The sequence below is a fragment of the Cuculus canorus genome, chromosome 6 (assembly GCF_017976375.1).
Source record: "Cuculus canorus isolate bCucCan1 chromosome 6, bCucCan1.pri, whole genome shotgun sequence".
NCBI classification, from domain to species: Eukaryota; Metazoa; Chordata; class Aves; order Cuculiformes; family Cuculidae; genus Cuculus; species Cuculus canorus.
In genome coordinates this window covers 3823589-3837565 of record NC_071406.1, presented here as the reverse complement: position 1 = coordinate 3837565, position 13977 = coordinate 3823589, and the positions used below count along the sequence as shown (strand labels likewise).

Sequence of the window (13977 nt, the reverse complement as noted above, 5' to 3'; positions counted from 1 at the left end):
TGTGTCTTGTTACTTCTTCCTCTGGAAAGATTTCATTAAGGAAAGCGTGTGAACAAAGCGCATCCGTACACCGTTGCACATAGATGGTCCACAACCTTTGAGGGGTCTCAGCAGCCGCTTGTGCTGCTGGAAGAGGCAGTTTACAGTCTGTAAAGGCAACAGTTAGATTTAGAATGGGAACTAGGATATAAAATAGATACTGAGCTACTTGTGACATATTATGTTAATGCAGTGGTTTTCTGGAGGGAAAAAAAAAAGAAGCGTTTGACTATGTTTTCTTAGAAGACTGACTTTTATGTTAAACAATTGTGTTTCTGAAATGACTTGAAAGAAGAGAGAAAAGGCATCACAGTCCTAAGGAGGAAAAGGAAATTTGTGGAGGAGCTCAGAGGTTGCGGAGGAGCTGAAGCTCAGAGGCAGGAATGGTGGGAGTTATCTGGAGTGGGAAGGTATAGGACAAGGCACAAGTGGAAAGATTATAACCTATTACGTTAAAGTTTTGCAAGGATGGACTAAAGAAATGTAATCTAACATGCAGTGAGCGAAAAAGATTTAAGGAGCTGCTGGAATCTGGCTGCATTGTTTTGCTGCTGGAGTTTGGATGGATGACTTGGGCTTCAAGGTGCAATTTGTGGACCACATACCAGTGAAAGGGTATCTTCACACAGTTGTCTCCTCTGCCGGCACAAGCCTCGATTAGTGATAAAGGCCCAAAGTGACTAAGATACATATTAATGTAAGGCCTCCAGTTGCAAATCAATATTTGAAATAAATGATTTTAACTGTTCATTATGGAAACTTCAGTCTGAGAATAATTATAAGTCTAAAAGCGAAAGTGAGATTTAAGTAGTGTGTTGATCTGCAGAGATTTGGCAAGCAGCATACATACTTAATCAGTCACACTGTAGCTTCTGTGCTTAAGATGGAGCTTGCAGCTTGTTTGTTCTGAGAAATACAGTGCATTCATTCATCATGCTTATCCAAATTAGGACATCTGAAGAGTAATAACAATCTTATTCTGCAAAATTATGTCCAGTGGTTTAAAGAACTGAACCTACCGATATGAGAATGGGTAAATGTGATGATGGCACATTTAAGAAGGGTTCAACATTCCAGTTTTATCCCATGTAAATCATCAGAGTTTGCAGCAAGTGCTCCCATGACTACTTTGGTCGCAGCAACCAGCATTTATAACTTCGCGTTTCTTCTTCATCTCGATAAACTTCTGTTACCTTTATGTCACTAGATGTGAATTTTCATTGGCTGCACTGGAAATTTGGGCTCTGTCAGAGCTATTGTAGGAAATACTGCGCTAATTGCTGCCAAATTATTTTAGATGTTAATGTTTTTTTCTTGAGGAAAGCAAAGTTTTATTATTATCACTGCTTTTGCACAGCAGTACATTTGTTTAATGACATAGAGACACACACATCTATCTCACTAAATTTCTTTACCTTTATTAAGGTACTTTACGCTTTATGGGTACCAATTGAGCAGCGCATACACTGACTGGGAATAGCTATTGTTTTTCTCTGTTCTTATATAGAGGTCCCATTACCAGCTTCTCTTGTACCACCCCCTCTTCAGAATTAAAAAGTAGAAATAACAATAACAATCTTGCTCTTTCTCTCCCTTCCAAGTAAGTAGGAGAAAATTGCTTGATTAGATTATAGGGTCTGTATATGTGTGTAAAGATTTTATTGTTGGAAATATATATTAGAGTCAAAACGATTAATGGTAATTAATGTTCCCCGTTTAATAACAAAAGAATTAATAGTGAGCAGCCACTTACCATAAAGCATTTCCTTGACATTTCTTACTAAAAATAAAAATTCTGAGCATGCTACGTAGATTTTTAGGAAAGAAGAAAAAGAAAGATAAGGTAAAGAAAACATCTCACTGTAATTTAAACCATTATTTTTCTGACAGCTTTTTATCTCCAGTCTGGAAGAAATAAACATATTAAATTTTTTATTAAAATAGTTAGGATTCGTGAGAGTATTTTTTTCCCAGTGCAATAATAAGTATTTATTTCTGCCAGAAACAAAGAAGTTTGTCTATGAGGCTTTTACTGATGCTTAGCTAAAGGTATGAGTCTCTTAACTTAATAAATACAGCTCCTACATACATGCTTTCTCTTCTTCTGTACAAATTTTGATGTATAAGTAATATTCCCATAGAGGCCAAGTCATCATAGTATTGATCATCTGCCTTCCTGTCCTCTGAGGCACCAGAACCTTTGATTATTGTTTATGAGGGCTGAAGTGCACTATATCAATTTGAGAATAGCTCCAAAATAGAGAGTTAAACCACAGCCACAGTAAATTTCCAAATAAATAACAAAGGCTTACAGCAAGATCTTCAGACATACGGGCTGGACACTGGATGTGGCCAGAGAAGGAGTTTAATGTGATCTAGCGAGCTCTTGCAAAATCCTCCTTCTGTTGCTTCTGCTATGCCTATCCCCTGTTGTGTTCAATTGGCATTGCTTTAAATATCACCTCCTACCCGTCAGCGCAGCGGGGGCAGCGTGTCTGGATGAAATGGTTGGAGAGTGGCGTTAGGCACTCAGATCAGAAAGGGGATTGCATCCATTTGGGAAAAAGCTCTTGGCCAATGTGTCCAGTACAGAGTGAAATTCCATCCTTTTGATGAAAAAAAAAGTCCTTAAAAGAAAAATACTGTCAGATGTCCGTGTAGTATTAACACAGAATAATTTATACTGAATTCTGCTCTTACGGTTTTGGTAGATCTGTATGTGCTCTGCCTATGATCTGGATGTGGCGAGGGTTTCTATGTCTGTGCTTCTGGCAAATGTGGTCAGTATTTAACCCAGACTGTATTTTTGTGTTTACCATCTGCTTAATTCTGAATGTCAGATCCACAACTGGCCCGCTAGTTATTTCTATTCAGCTATTTTGAACTCAGCTCGGTGCAGCAGATAGGAAAGGATGTACTGGTTATGCGAAAATGTCAGCTGAGCTGAATCTCCTCCCAAAAGCTAAAACTAGAAAGGGGATGATTCTCCTACACTTTATGACATTGTCTTCTCAAACCTTGTGCTTTCTCGGCGTTGTTGCAAATAGGAAAAGAAAAAAAAAAGCCAAAACAAAACAAACCCCCCTCCCCCTTGAAAAAGGAAATATAATATTAAAGGCTGAGCTTGCAAGTTTTCGGTCTGTTTGGAATACCTTTTCAATGGATATGCAATACAAAATCATTAATAAGTAATTTCCAGCAGGATTCTCTATTTTCAGGTGCGGAGAAACCTCAGTATGTGACTTAGCCTGGAAAAGTTTGGCTGAAATGGGCTCTTAGATCTCAGCCCCGACTATACACCGTTCCAACCTTTCCTACACAGCCAGGCTACTCGGAAAACTTATTTGAATAAGTCTGGAGTGTCTAATAAGAAAATAATTGGGAATGTTTTTAAAGACTCGTTGCAACTTCATAAGCTGGGTATAACGGAGGAATACGGAAAAAAATTGCTTACAGTTATTTTTTGTAAGAGAAATAACACTCATAGTTATTTGTACACTTCACAGGTCTGATTCAGGCTCACAGTTTTGATGCCTCGAATAAATGTCAGCACCTTTACCAACAAATGCATTGAGAAGTGGATTAGACAAGCAAGTGGGCTGAAGAAAGCATCTGCTTCCAGTCTTCTGATGTACCTTGAGGACCTATATCTGGAGGTAGGAGAACTTCTGCAGAATGGAGGGAGATCTCAGAAGGGATATTTATTTGGTGTCTATTCCTTGGCTCATATTGGAGGGTAAATGGATAGTCAAGTGTTGAACTCTTGGGGGTTTGCCCACCTCTTGGGGCAGCAGTTCTACTGCCTTTGCTATATGGGTGCAATCCAGTAGACATCAGAAGTGTCATGTGGCTCCAGAATTTCCTCTGGATCAAAAAATGACCATATTATGTTGTGGAGATTTGGGGATAAGACGTGGGAAGGAGGGTTTGCTTTGTTGTGATCTGCCTTGTAAGCCACAGTGTGTTTGCAAACTGTGAAGAGGTTGAAGCACTGCGGTAGGATTAGAAAGAGGTTTTCCATTAGTCTTATCGGGTGGCATGCCTGAGTGACTCCTTTGAAAGGGGTGTTGCGTGTGTTCTATTTCGCTGAGAGGTAGCTCTGCCCACCAGGCCAGTGATGGGAGAGGTGTAGGTGGAGATCTGTCCCTGCAGTCAGCGTGTGGACACCCTTTGGGGATTTTTTGTTTCCTCACCTTCATACAATCCTTCTGCTCAGAAATGGTCAAGTCAAGCGAAATATGCAGTATAGGTGAATAAAAGTGTATTACATACAGTCTGGATGCTACCCAGAAGCAGTTATCCAAACCCTATCTGCCAGAGATTAAAATGTTAAGGTATCTATGATTGTAAACCATTTATTGTTTATGAATTCACAGTCCTCTCAGATGTCCCCAGGCACTGGGTTTTGCTTATGGATCTCTGAACTAGCCGAAGAAAATGTAAAATCAAATGTAGACAGACAGCTCCCACTTGAATACATATCCACAGAGGTTCGGGAACACTTGTTATGCTAGCAAGGGTGTGGAATAAATTACTCTCAAGAAATTTGCTCTAGATCCACCTATTTTGGAGGACAGGCTTTTTATGCAACATAAAAGCCCCTTTTCAGGGAGCTGCCCTCGCTGTGGTGCAGACAGGTGGATCTGGAGATGCACTGTCTTGCAGAGTGGCAGAGGACCAGCAGATTAATATTTAATGTGAACAATGCTGCAGCCCCTCACATGCATAATTTATTCCTGCTTTTGGGTACAGATGGACCTGAATGAAGCCATACTACACGGTGTTAGAACTACACGGGTATTAGAAGTGGCTCCAGGAATTTCAGGTTGCCCTCACCTTTTAAATGAGGGCAATTCAAAAGCCAGTATTCAACCCTTTCCCTCCTCCCTCCTTTGCACAAATAGAAAGAAACACATTAGGAAAGTCTTTGAAATTTGTGTCAAATTACACTGCTTTTCTTTCATTAAGGGCATATAACACTTTGTATTTCAGAACAGAATCGGGGCTCTAGAAAGAATTAGGCATTTCTGAGTTTAATTAAGTGCACCAACAACATATAAGCAAAGTCAGTCTCATAGGAGAGAACTTTATTGCACAAATTGACACAAAATAAAAGCCCCTTGGGATGAAATAAAAAGAAAATATGTGAAAAACACGTTCTAGTGAATAACCTAGCCACCCTGGCTCAGTTCAGTGAGTGAATATCTCTGCCTGTGATTTTTTTTTTCCCTGGGAAACTATTAAATACCAGTGATACGATAGCGTGCGATGCTAGCATAACAAGGTATGAGCAAGAGGGATTTGCTTTTGACTAGTTAAGAAATAAGCTTACTAATTCACAAATTTATTACAAGATTAGCCTTTAATACCTGATAATCACCTTCGTCAAGGAAAATTTCTTCTCTTCAAGAGGCAAATGAAATTTATAGATGGGTCTGGAGCCTGACTTGTGGGCGGTAGACAATGTTCATGAGAGGTCCAACCTTTGTCTTTGAGCAGGGGAAGAGAGAGTGCTTTAACGGGCTGAGTAGAGCACGCAGCACAGTAGAACACAGTGGAACAGAAACAAGACAGGCATGGCAGAATGTCAGATGCCTTAAGATTCTAAATCTCTTTGTAGAAAATAAGTTTGATCTCTGTCAGCTTGTCCGTTAATTTTAATGGACACGCTTTTAAAATTGTATGCTTTTATTATAGTGGGGTTAATACAGCTAAATATACAAGTAAAAATGTATTCTTATCACATATACAGATGAGTATTCCCATTTCAAAGGTGATGTTGTCACATAGATATAAGAACATCAGTATTTACTGGAGTCTTGTTATTATCTACTTTGCAATAGGCCATCTGGTCTTCGACTAGGAAAGGGCTCCCAATGTGTTAGGCTCATGCAAACATCTGGTGAAAAAAAGGCCTTTCCGCCCAAGGACTTTTAGCTCAAACTAATAAAAAAAGCAAAGTGTGGGAGAGGAAAAAAAGGACAGAGTGGGAGAAAAAAGAGAAAACTTTCTGCAGTCCCACAACCTTTTACTAACAGATGGAAGTCTGTCTCCCGACTCCCAGCCCTGCCCCATAGCCAACAGAGGATATCGTGTAGTTGTCGAGCACAAGTATGTACCCATACAGACATATGTACTGTACAGCCTACAGACTCTGCCTCAGTTTCCCCTGACCTTCTGCTTACAGGAGAGACTCGGAGCTCTACAGACCCATGTGTGCCTCTTGGCCAATGCCAAGTCAGCAGAAATGTTACTGTAGAGCCTCATGTTGCAGCTTTTCCTGCAGCAGAGATGCCCTCTTTCAAGACCCTGCCTGTCTTCAGGTGCCAATGTTTGCAGAACTTACAGGAATTTAATTATCTTTAGGGTTCTTACCTCTCTATTGAATCAGATTGGAATAAGCCAATGAATTTGGAAATAGTTAAGGAAGAAAAAGTCTGGCAGATAGAGCCAATGTGTAAGCTTCATTTCTTCAGGAGTGTTGTCCAAAAAATCGAATACAGAAATATGTGGAAATTTAAAACATATCAAAGCATATGAACTGTACCAGTTAAGGAGCAAAAGAGAATAAATAATGGGATTAAGTAGAGAGGAAAACAAAGGTCAGAGGTCCATCCTCTCCTTGTATGACATGGACAAAGAGATTAGAAGTTTCCTTGATTGAGAAAATAGTCTTCACAAAAAGAGATAGTAGACCCAAAGTCCAAATGTTAGCAAATAGCTTGTTTATTCAATTTATTAAGAGGGTCTCAGATTTAGGGTTTTGCTTTTTTTACTTCTTCTGGGTTTCTATACACTCTGGCAGAATGAGTAAGTGTGGAAAAAAAAGTCGGTCCCAGGACCTTTGAATATGGGCCTTCCAGTCATTGTGGGGCTGGGAGCAGGCTGCATTCCTTCTGGAGAAGTCACAGGCAAAGAGCTCAGTAGAAATCCACCTGCTTCATTACACCATAAAAGGACAGACAAGCAAATGGTTTCTCTTGTCTTTTAAGTGGTAATTTCAAGGCCAAATATGATTGTTGTTGCACGAAGGTACAGGCAAGAGGCCTTTGGAAATATTCAGCAAAGCTATAGAACCTTCTGAACTTGAGCCAGACAAAAATACTAGGACCTGAAACAAAAGGGAATATTTTATAGCTTGGATACCTTTTACCAATCAATTATTCTCTTTGGAAATATTTTTATTTCTCTTGTAGCTTAGCTGAAAACATTAAAGTACAATAACGATGTAGTAGAACAGTCATGTTTGGCCAGATGATAACTAAGAATTTTAGATATCCTGTTAAGAAAACACGGGGTTGTACCTGTGTGTTATACCTACAGTTTTGCATTTAAGTACATCCCTTTCTCTCTTTTTATTCTATTTGTGTATGTATATTAGTGATAGCAGTGATATGCTAAATAAATTAAAACTGACTCTTCACAGACACACAGGGAACTGCTGGATTCAAAGACTAGCAGTCAAGGTGAGAGCTGCTTGTTCTCTGATTTTTGTTTGTTGTAAAACAACAACAAAATGAGTTGTTTCACTCATTTTAAAACTCTTTAACAGATCTGAGGTATCTCAGTTTAAATGTTTATTTTTTTCCGTACAGGGTGTCTTAGCCCTCCTCCATGCCTGAGGCTCGAATAAGCAGGATTGTTTGAGGGGGGCTGATGCCCTCACCTCCCACTCTGAGATCTACAGCTCCACAATAATTTTGTTCCAGCCCACAAGTCGTAACAAGTACTGAGTCACACCAGCCCTCGCTGTGATTGTACCTGCATTATTTATTAGCCGACGAACGTAACTCTGTCCCTTTTTTCAACCCAGATTTAGTGACTTTGTATTCAGGGTCAATTCACTCACCTTCCTGCGAGTATCGTAGGGTGAGGAGAGGCAGGGATTTTCCATGCCTGTTCACTGCCTGGCTCTTAGCACACTTTTACTTCAGCGTTTAAAGGATTTGTATCAACCTGGGTGATTCTTAGGCATTTGTGTGTAAAAGTGTAAGTATTCCTTGCAGAGATGGAGATGCACTTGGGAAGCGATGCGAGCGATGTGGTGCATCAAAGCAGAGGGGCTGAGCTGTGCAGAGGGTGTCGTCACAGGATCAGCCGTCCAAAATTAGGGTATATCGTATGTGACAGTATTAATCTGTAGAAACACTTAGATGAGGAATACAGCACCTAAAACTCCAAAGCAAGATGCTTGTAAGCTGTGTCCATGCAAAACAGTCCATATACCTTGACAATGGAGCTAATTTTCTTTTTAATAATTCTAATAGCCATTCCTAATAATTAGCTGATCTAATTTAGATTTGCTTTTCATCTTTTCAAAGCAACGTTGTTACAAATAGATGAGGAACCTTGCCCTTAAAGAATGGTGATAATATCCTGACGACCTGGGACTGCTGTTGGAGAAAAGGTTTTGCCTGAAAGGGTTTCAGGAAGTTACAAAACTCCTTTACGTGGACTGTTGGATCTGTGTATGATTTCCAACATTACACAAAATAAATACCAGGAGACCGGTGTGGTTTATACAAGAGTTTATAGAGAAAAAATCCACCCACCAGCTCCCTTGCTGAGGATTACAACCAGGTCTTTGCTGCCAAATTCTCTGTTTAGGTAAAGCATGAGAAAATCTGCCACTTTTTTAGAGTCACAAAAGGGGTGCTACGGGGGGGCAGCGAGAAGCTGACAGCTCTCGCTGCTTAAAAGGCAGCTGTTCCTTCTCAGGTACTATTATTAATAAACCCTAAGGTAATGTTTGCTCTGAAATATGTCTAATTGAAATAATTTACCCTAACCCTTAGAGAATTATGAAACTGTTTTCATCATGTTCACACACAGCAAAATAATTATGAGATGCCATATGGAAAAGACATCATGTGGTATATGTGTTTCTGAATGTATACTTTTTGAAATGGTTCCCACAGATAAATCATATAGCTAATTTACAAAAAGGAGGTGGATAGTAGTTCTTAAGTATGCAGTTTAAGTTTAAAATGGTTTCAGGCTGGGTAAATTTACGGTGGTGATGACATGCAGTAATTACACTGATCACAGGACATATATCACAGAAGATGTCGATAGCGCCATTAAGTTGCTCTGCACAAAATGGAGCAGGGAAATGCTCCTGGTGCCTCTCCGTTTGTGCAACGTGCCATCCCTCAAAGCCTTTGCAGGATGTGTGTGGTCCTGAGCTCGTTTTGCAGCTGAAGCGTACCCGACTGGAGGGCTGGTGATGTTCCCCCATCCTCAGGGAGTCTCTGAGAAATTTCTGGTTTGCAGCTGAAAAGCCCTGAGCTGACACACAAGCGAAGGGAATACTGTTTCCCCTGCAAATTTATTTTGAACAAAGCCCACGAGAACATTTCTTACGTTGCTGTCCCCCACTGTCCATCTCTTGAAGGTTTTCTAAAAGGCTTTATTCCTAATCTCAGCTCTACTCACCAGGATTATCATGTATATGTATGATATATCTCAGTATTTTTATGTATCTAGGTTTCATTACATACCGTAGCAGGAGAATTCTGTAGGGCACTTCTTGGTCTTTTTCCAGGAATATTGTGGTAGGTAATGAGACATCTGAGGTTCTCTTCCTGATAGTTAAGAAGTTTTGAAGGTGCTTTTTGAATAAGGAACTCTTATTAACATTTCAAGAAATCTGGCTGGAGATCAGGCTTTCTTGTCAGACTTCTGGTAGTTCTTGTTTCCAGATGGATGAAAGAAAAATAAGAGAATAGCTTATTACACCCTTTCTGTTTCATGTCCGATTGGAAACGAACAAATGAAGAAGACAGAAAGAAGTCTCATTCTCAGCAGTTCGTTCCTTTGATTACTAAGAACTCTTCAAAAATAAGGTTAGCTCTAATTTGAACAGTTTGAGTTAGCCTGTAATTTAGCTGAATTAGCTCACTTTTGCAATTATTTCTCTGATGATTGGTGAAGTATTTGAAACATCTGAGATACACAAATGCTTTTGTAAGAACTCCTCTTCCAGTTCCATACCCCACCACGGGCAGGAACACCTTCTACTGGATCAGGTTGCTCCAAGCCCCATCCAACCTGGCCTTGAACACCTCCAGGGATGAGGCAGCCTCTGGGCAACCTGTACCACCACCTCACCACCCGCACAGTAAAAAATTTCTTCCTAATATATCTAACCTAAATCTTCCCTTTTTGCAGCTTAAATGCACTGCAGCTGCCTTGTTTATTCCCCAGTAATGACACTATTACCCTGTATTACCACTCTAGGTAGTGTATTTGTCGACAACTGTTAGCTGATGAGTACAAGGAAAATATCTACCCAACTTCTGCGCTGTGGCATTACCCCAGTAGTGCCATTTCAGGAAGATGACACTGTCCTTCTGAGATTCATGCTACAGAAACCAAAAAAGCTTTGGCATTTCTGTGCGTGTGACACCAATCCTCAATAACCACCTTTTAGAGACATTAAGTGCAGTTATTTTGGTTTTGAAGGAAAGATACCAAATGAAAATAAATTAAAAAAAAAAAAAAAGAAGGAATAAAAGTGATATTCCTTGCAAATATCTAAAGGTAGGAGTTTTCCAATACCCGCAGTGCGTGCAGAGCGCTAGGGACATCCATATTTGATGACTCCCTAATCTTCCCAGGAGTAACCACATATGCTAATATTTACTCACTCTGCACAGATACAGTGTCTGAGCGGTGCTGCTGCATTACCATGCAAGTATTTAAACTGAGGTTTTCTGTGATGGATCATCTCTGGGAAGCGCCTGCACTGCAGAGGTAGCCTTGCGTCTTCCTCCTCTCTGTCATTCCAGGGTTCGGATGAGAAATGTGATGATCTTTCTCCGTTTCTAATGTTGCACAGACGAAAAGGCACGTTCCCCTTTTAGCAACTTCTAGTCATTTGTTTTTATGCTCACTGAAGGTGTATTGCATTTTGTGCTATTAAAGTGCCCTAAACCAAAAGTCACATTTTTTTCCCCCTGCGAGTTACAGAAGATTATTATTTCACTACAGTATCCGAAAGCATGAAATAGAGATTTATGATACTCTTGTGTTTTCCACTCCAGTTCATGTAATGCAGGGAAGGTAAAGTGTCTCTTGCTGCACAGTATCCCTTTTTCTTTTTTCTCTTTGGAGCAGTGTGTGCTGCGTGATTAGAGGATAGTGAGAAGGTCACTGACCAAACTTTATCTTCCACACAGTTTCCCACAGCATGTATTCCTCCTAGGGAACATTTTCTCAGCTCAGGTTATTTCCAGAAATGTTCTCAAACCATAAGAACAGTCCTTGCAGTAAAACATTTCATTCCCACTTTTTATCCTTTATCTAGCAGCACAGTGTTGACAGCATTTATGTTTCTTCTACTGACTGGGCCAAGAACAACAGGATTAATGAGGTTGTCTCTTCATGAGTGCATTATATTTTTTCCTCTGACCTTTCAAACATGGGAATCTTCTGTTTGCAATATTTTTTAAGGAAGGAAAACCCCTTCTTGCTGAGGTTCATTTTGACAAAGGCTGTCTGGGTGGGAGCTCAGGTTCCCCGTGAGCCTCCAGGCTCCCCGTGCAAGGGACCGCGGCGGGCGGGCGTCCTCCACACCTCTCGCCGACGTATGGGCTGAAAGGAAGCTGTGAAAAAGCAAAGGAGGGAATGGCTTTGTTTCCTCATTTTTTTAAAGAATTGGCTGGGGGACGTGGGATATTTTAAGGAATTTCTCAAGCTATGAAATTCTGATTATAAATCTTAGGCGGCTGCCTATAGACTATTCTACTGCAGGAACTGCTCAGGAGATGGGTGGACACTGCTCTGTTATTTTTTTACTTCTGTTTTTTCCAAAGGGTTTCATATGTTTAGGCTGGGCAAGTAGGGGAAGGAGGAGTCGCTGGAATTGCAGCCTTCCACAGAACACTCTTGCGCTTTATCTTTCCTATTCCTGATTATTTTTGACACGGGGTAACTGGAACGCAATCAAGATAGGATCATTTCTAAGTGCAGCACGACAGGGAACGTGAAGAATTTTCCCAAGGATGGGAGCATAAATATCTTTAAACACAACAAATAACTTTGCACATATGACATCTTTTAGCCAACCTCCTCATAATACATCAATTAGATAAGCCAAACATAATTAAATTTTTGCATAAGATCGTTAAGGGTGACTTTTCCCCCAGTTTTTACTTAGAGATATGTAGGGACAGAAAGCTGGAAAAATTCCCATTAGCCCAAAAGCTGTATCTACATAGGCAGGTCTCTACGCTATTAATTTCCCCTCCAAGTGATTTATTTCTCCTATTGGTGAGGAAAGAAGGACCACAAAGTTGTGCATTCATGTCTTGCACCTTACCAGGTTGTAAACCCCTTTGTGGGGGAAAAGGTACTTTAGTGTCAGCCCTGTGACTTTCCCCTTCCACCCATGGTAAATGGGAGAGAAATCTGCCTGATATTTGGGAGGAGGGAGAAGGAGAAGAAGTGATATACAATGCATGTAGAGGTGTATATAAATATACATAGCCCCAAATGTAATTTTTAAATAGCTATGAAACGAAGTGGAAACATGAAGGCTTGCCACGCTTGCAGAATACGTTTTAACTAGGTGTGTAGTTCAGCTGTACATAAGATATTCCTATGCCACGTAGGAAAAAACAGCTCTTACCTGCTGACTTGAGAGGAAAATACAGCATCCAGAGGACTATCTTGCTGAGCACTCCAGTGCTGGCTTTGCTTCGTGTCCACGGTGCAGAGGGCCAGGACACTGGGTTGAGCTCCGGGCAGCGATCCAGGAGGGCCAGAGCTCAAGCACCGGGCTCAGGCTTTAAGCAAGCTTGAGACCTTTGTGTGTGGATTCAAGTCATTCTGGGACTCTGAGATTGAGCCGAACTAGACGTGCGGACATAGCCAAATTCATCTCTGTCAGCTCTAGGAAGAGAACGGAGACAAATATTCCTGGCTCCTTGCTTTAACGATTTAAATAATAATGTATTAGCTCTGGAAAAAGGACAGGCTGTTTTTACAGTGCTTTAAGTCGAAAAAAGTTGTCAGAGAAGTTAAGGCATTTCAGAGGAATTCTTCAGAGTAATATTTTATGAGATTTTGAAATGTTTTCTCCTGAAAAGAATAACACTTATATAGTAAAGAAGGTAACTCAACTGTGTACTCTCCTCAGGTGCTGGCCATGGGCACCAGGAGATAGTTTCCAAATCTTAATGCTGAGTGTATTATCTTAAATCTGTGTCTCCTGGGTTTCAGAGCTCTGAAGTTTGCTCCTTGAACTTTTTTACTTCTTGAACTTCCTTTCAGGACTTCTATTTTAGCTAAACTTAAATAACCAGTGAGAGCACTTAATGAATCCATAGTTGTATTTGTCAGCATTTAGGGCAGTAAACGTAACGATGATGGAGGAATCCTTGTATTCCCTTATAATAATGTATGCAGAGGTCTAATTCCACCGAGTTTTACTGTTGCTTAGCAAGAATAACTTAAGTAAAGCTTAAGAACCTGCAGTTTGCTTTCTCCTCCTTTAAGTAATTTTCCTCCCTGTCATACTCTGGTAAGGTATTTTCATAAAGCCCCAAGCGAAAATCATTTTTGGGTTGTAACCCTCAAGACTTTAAGATTTTTACAATCCTGACACTTCGGGATTAAAAAAAAACCCACAAACCTACGTATCTATCAGTGAATGGCGAATACACGTTTGTGTAGTTTGCCTTATTTGCATTTGTTGGTAATTAATTAAAAAACATGAGTTTAATTAAAGTTGGAGTTAGGGGATTCATTAAAATAAAAACAAAAAGCATTTCATTTAAAAATGTAAAATAATGTGTTCAGTTGAGTTAGCTGGGGCAGCTTAAGGATTTGCAGAGAAACGCCGGCAGTGCTAAAACTTTAGGGACTGTCACACTGCACGCAGTTAGAGAAGAGCTACTGAGCGAGGAGAGCGGGTCTATGTCTCTATCAGCAGAG

General features: G+C 40.3%; 2 long non-coding RNA genes across 4 annotated transcripts in view; one reads left to right on the top strand and one right to left on the bottom strand.

Annotated features, from left to right (window-relative positions):
* The window catches only part of LOC128852589 (uncharacterized), a 66527-nt gene that overhangs the window by 20358 nt on the left and 32192 nt on the right, over positions 1-13977 (top strand). For both annotated transcript variants that reach the window (XR_008450567.1, XR_008450566.1), the window contains exon 2: positions 3546-3695. This is a non-coding gene — a long non-coding RNA (uncharacterized LOC128852589). The remainder of the gene's footprint in view (positions 1-3545; positions 3696-13977) is intronic.
* LOC128852590 (uncharacterized) lies at positions 5230-12833 on the bottom strand. Of its 2 annotated transcripts, XR_008450569.1 has the most exons (4): positions 12671-12833; positions 10689-11645; positions 9540-9729; positions 5230-7150 (listed from the first exon to the last, which is right to left on the bottom strand). It is a non-coding gene; the product is annotated as an uncharacterized LOC128852590 (long non-coding RNA). The 2 variants fall into 2 exon arrangements; XR_008450568.1 differs by lacking the exon at positions 5230-7150 and having other exon boundaries at positions 8229-9729.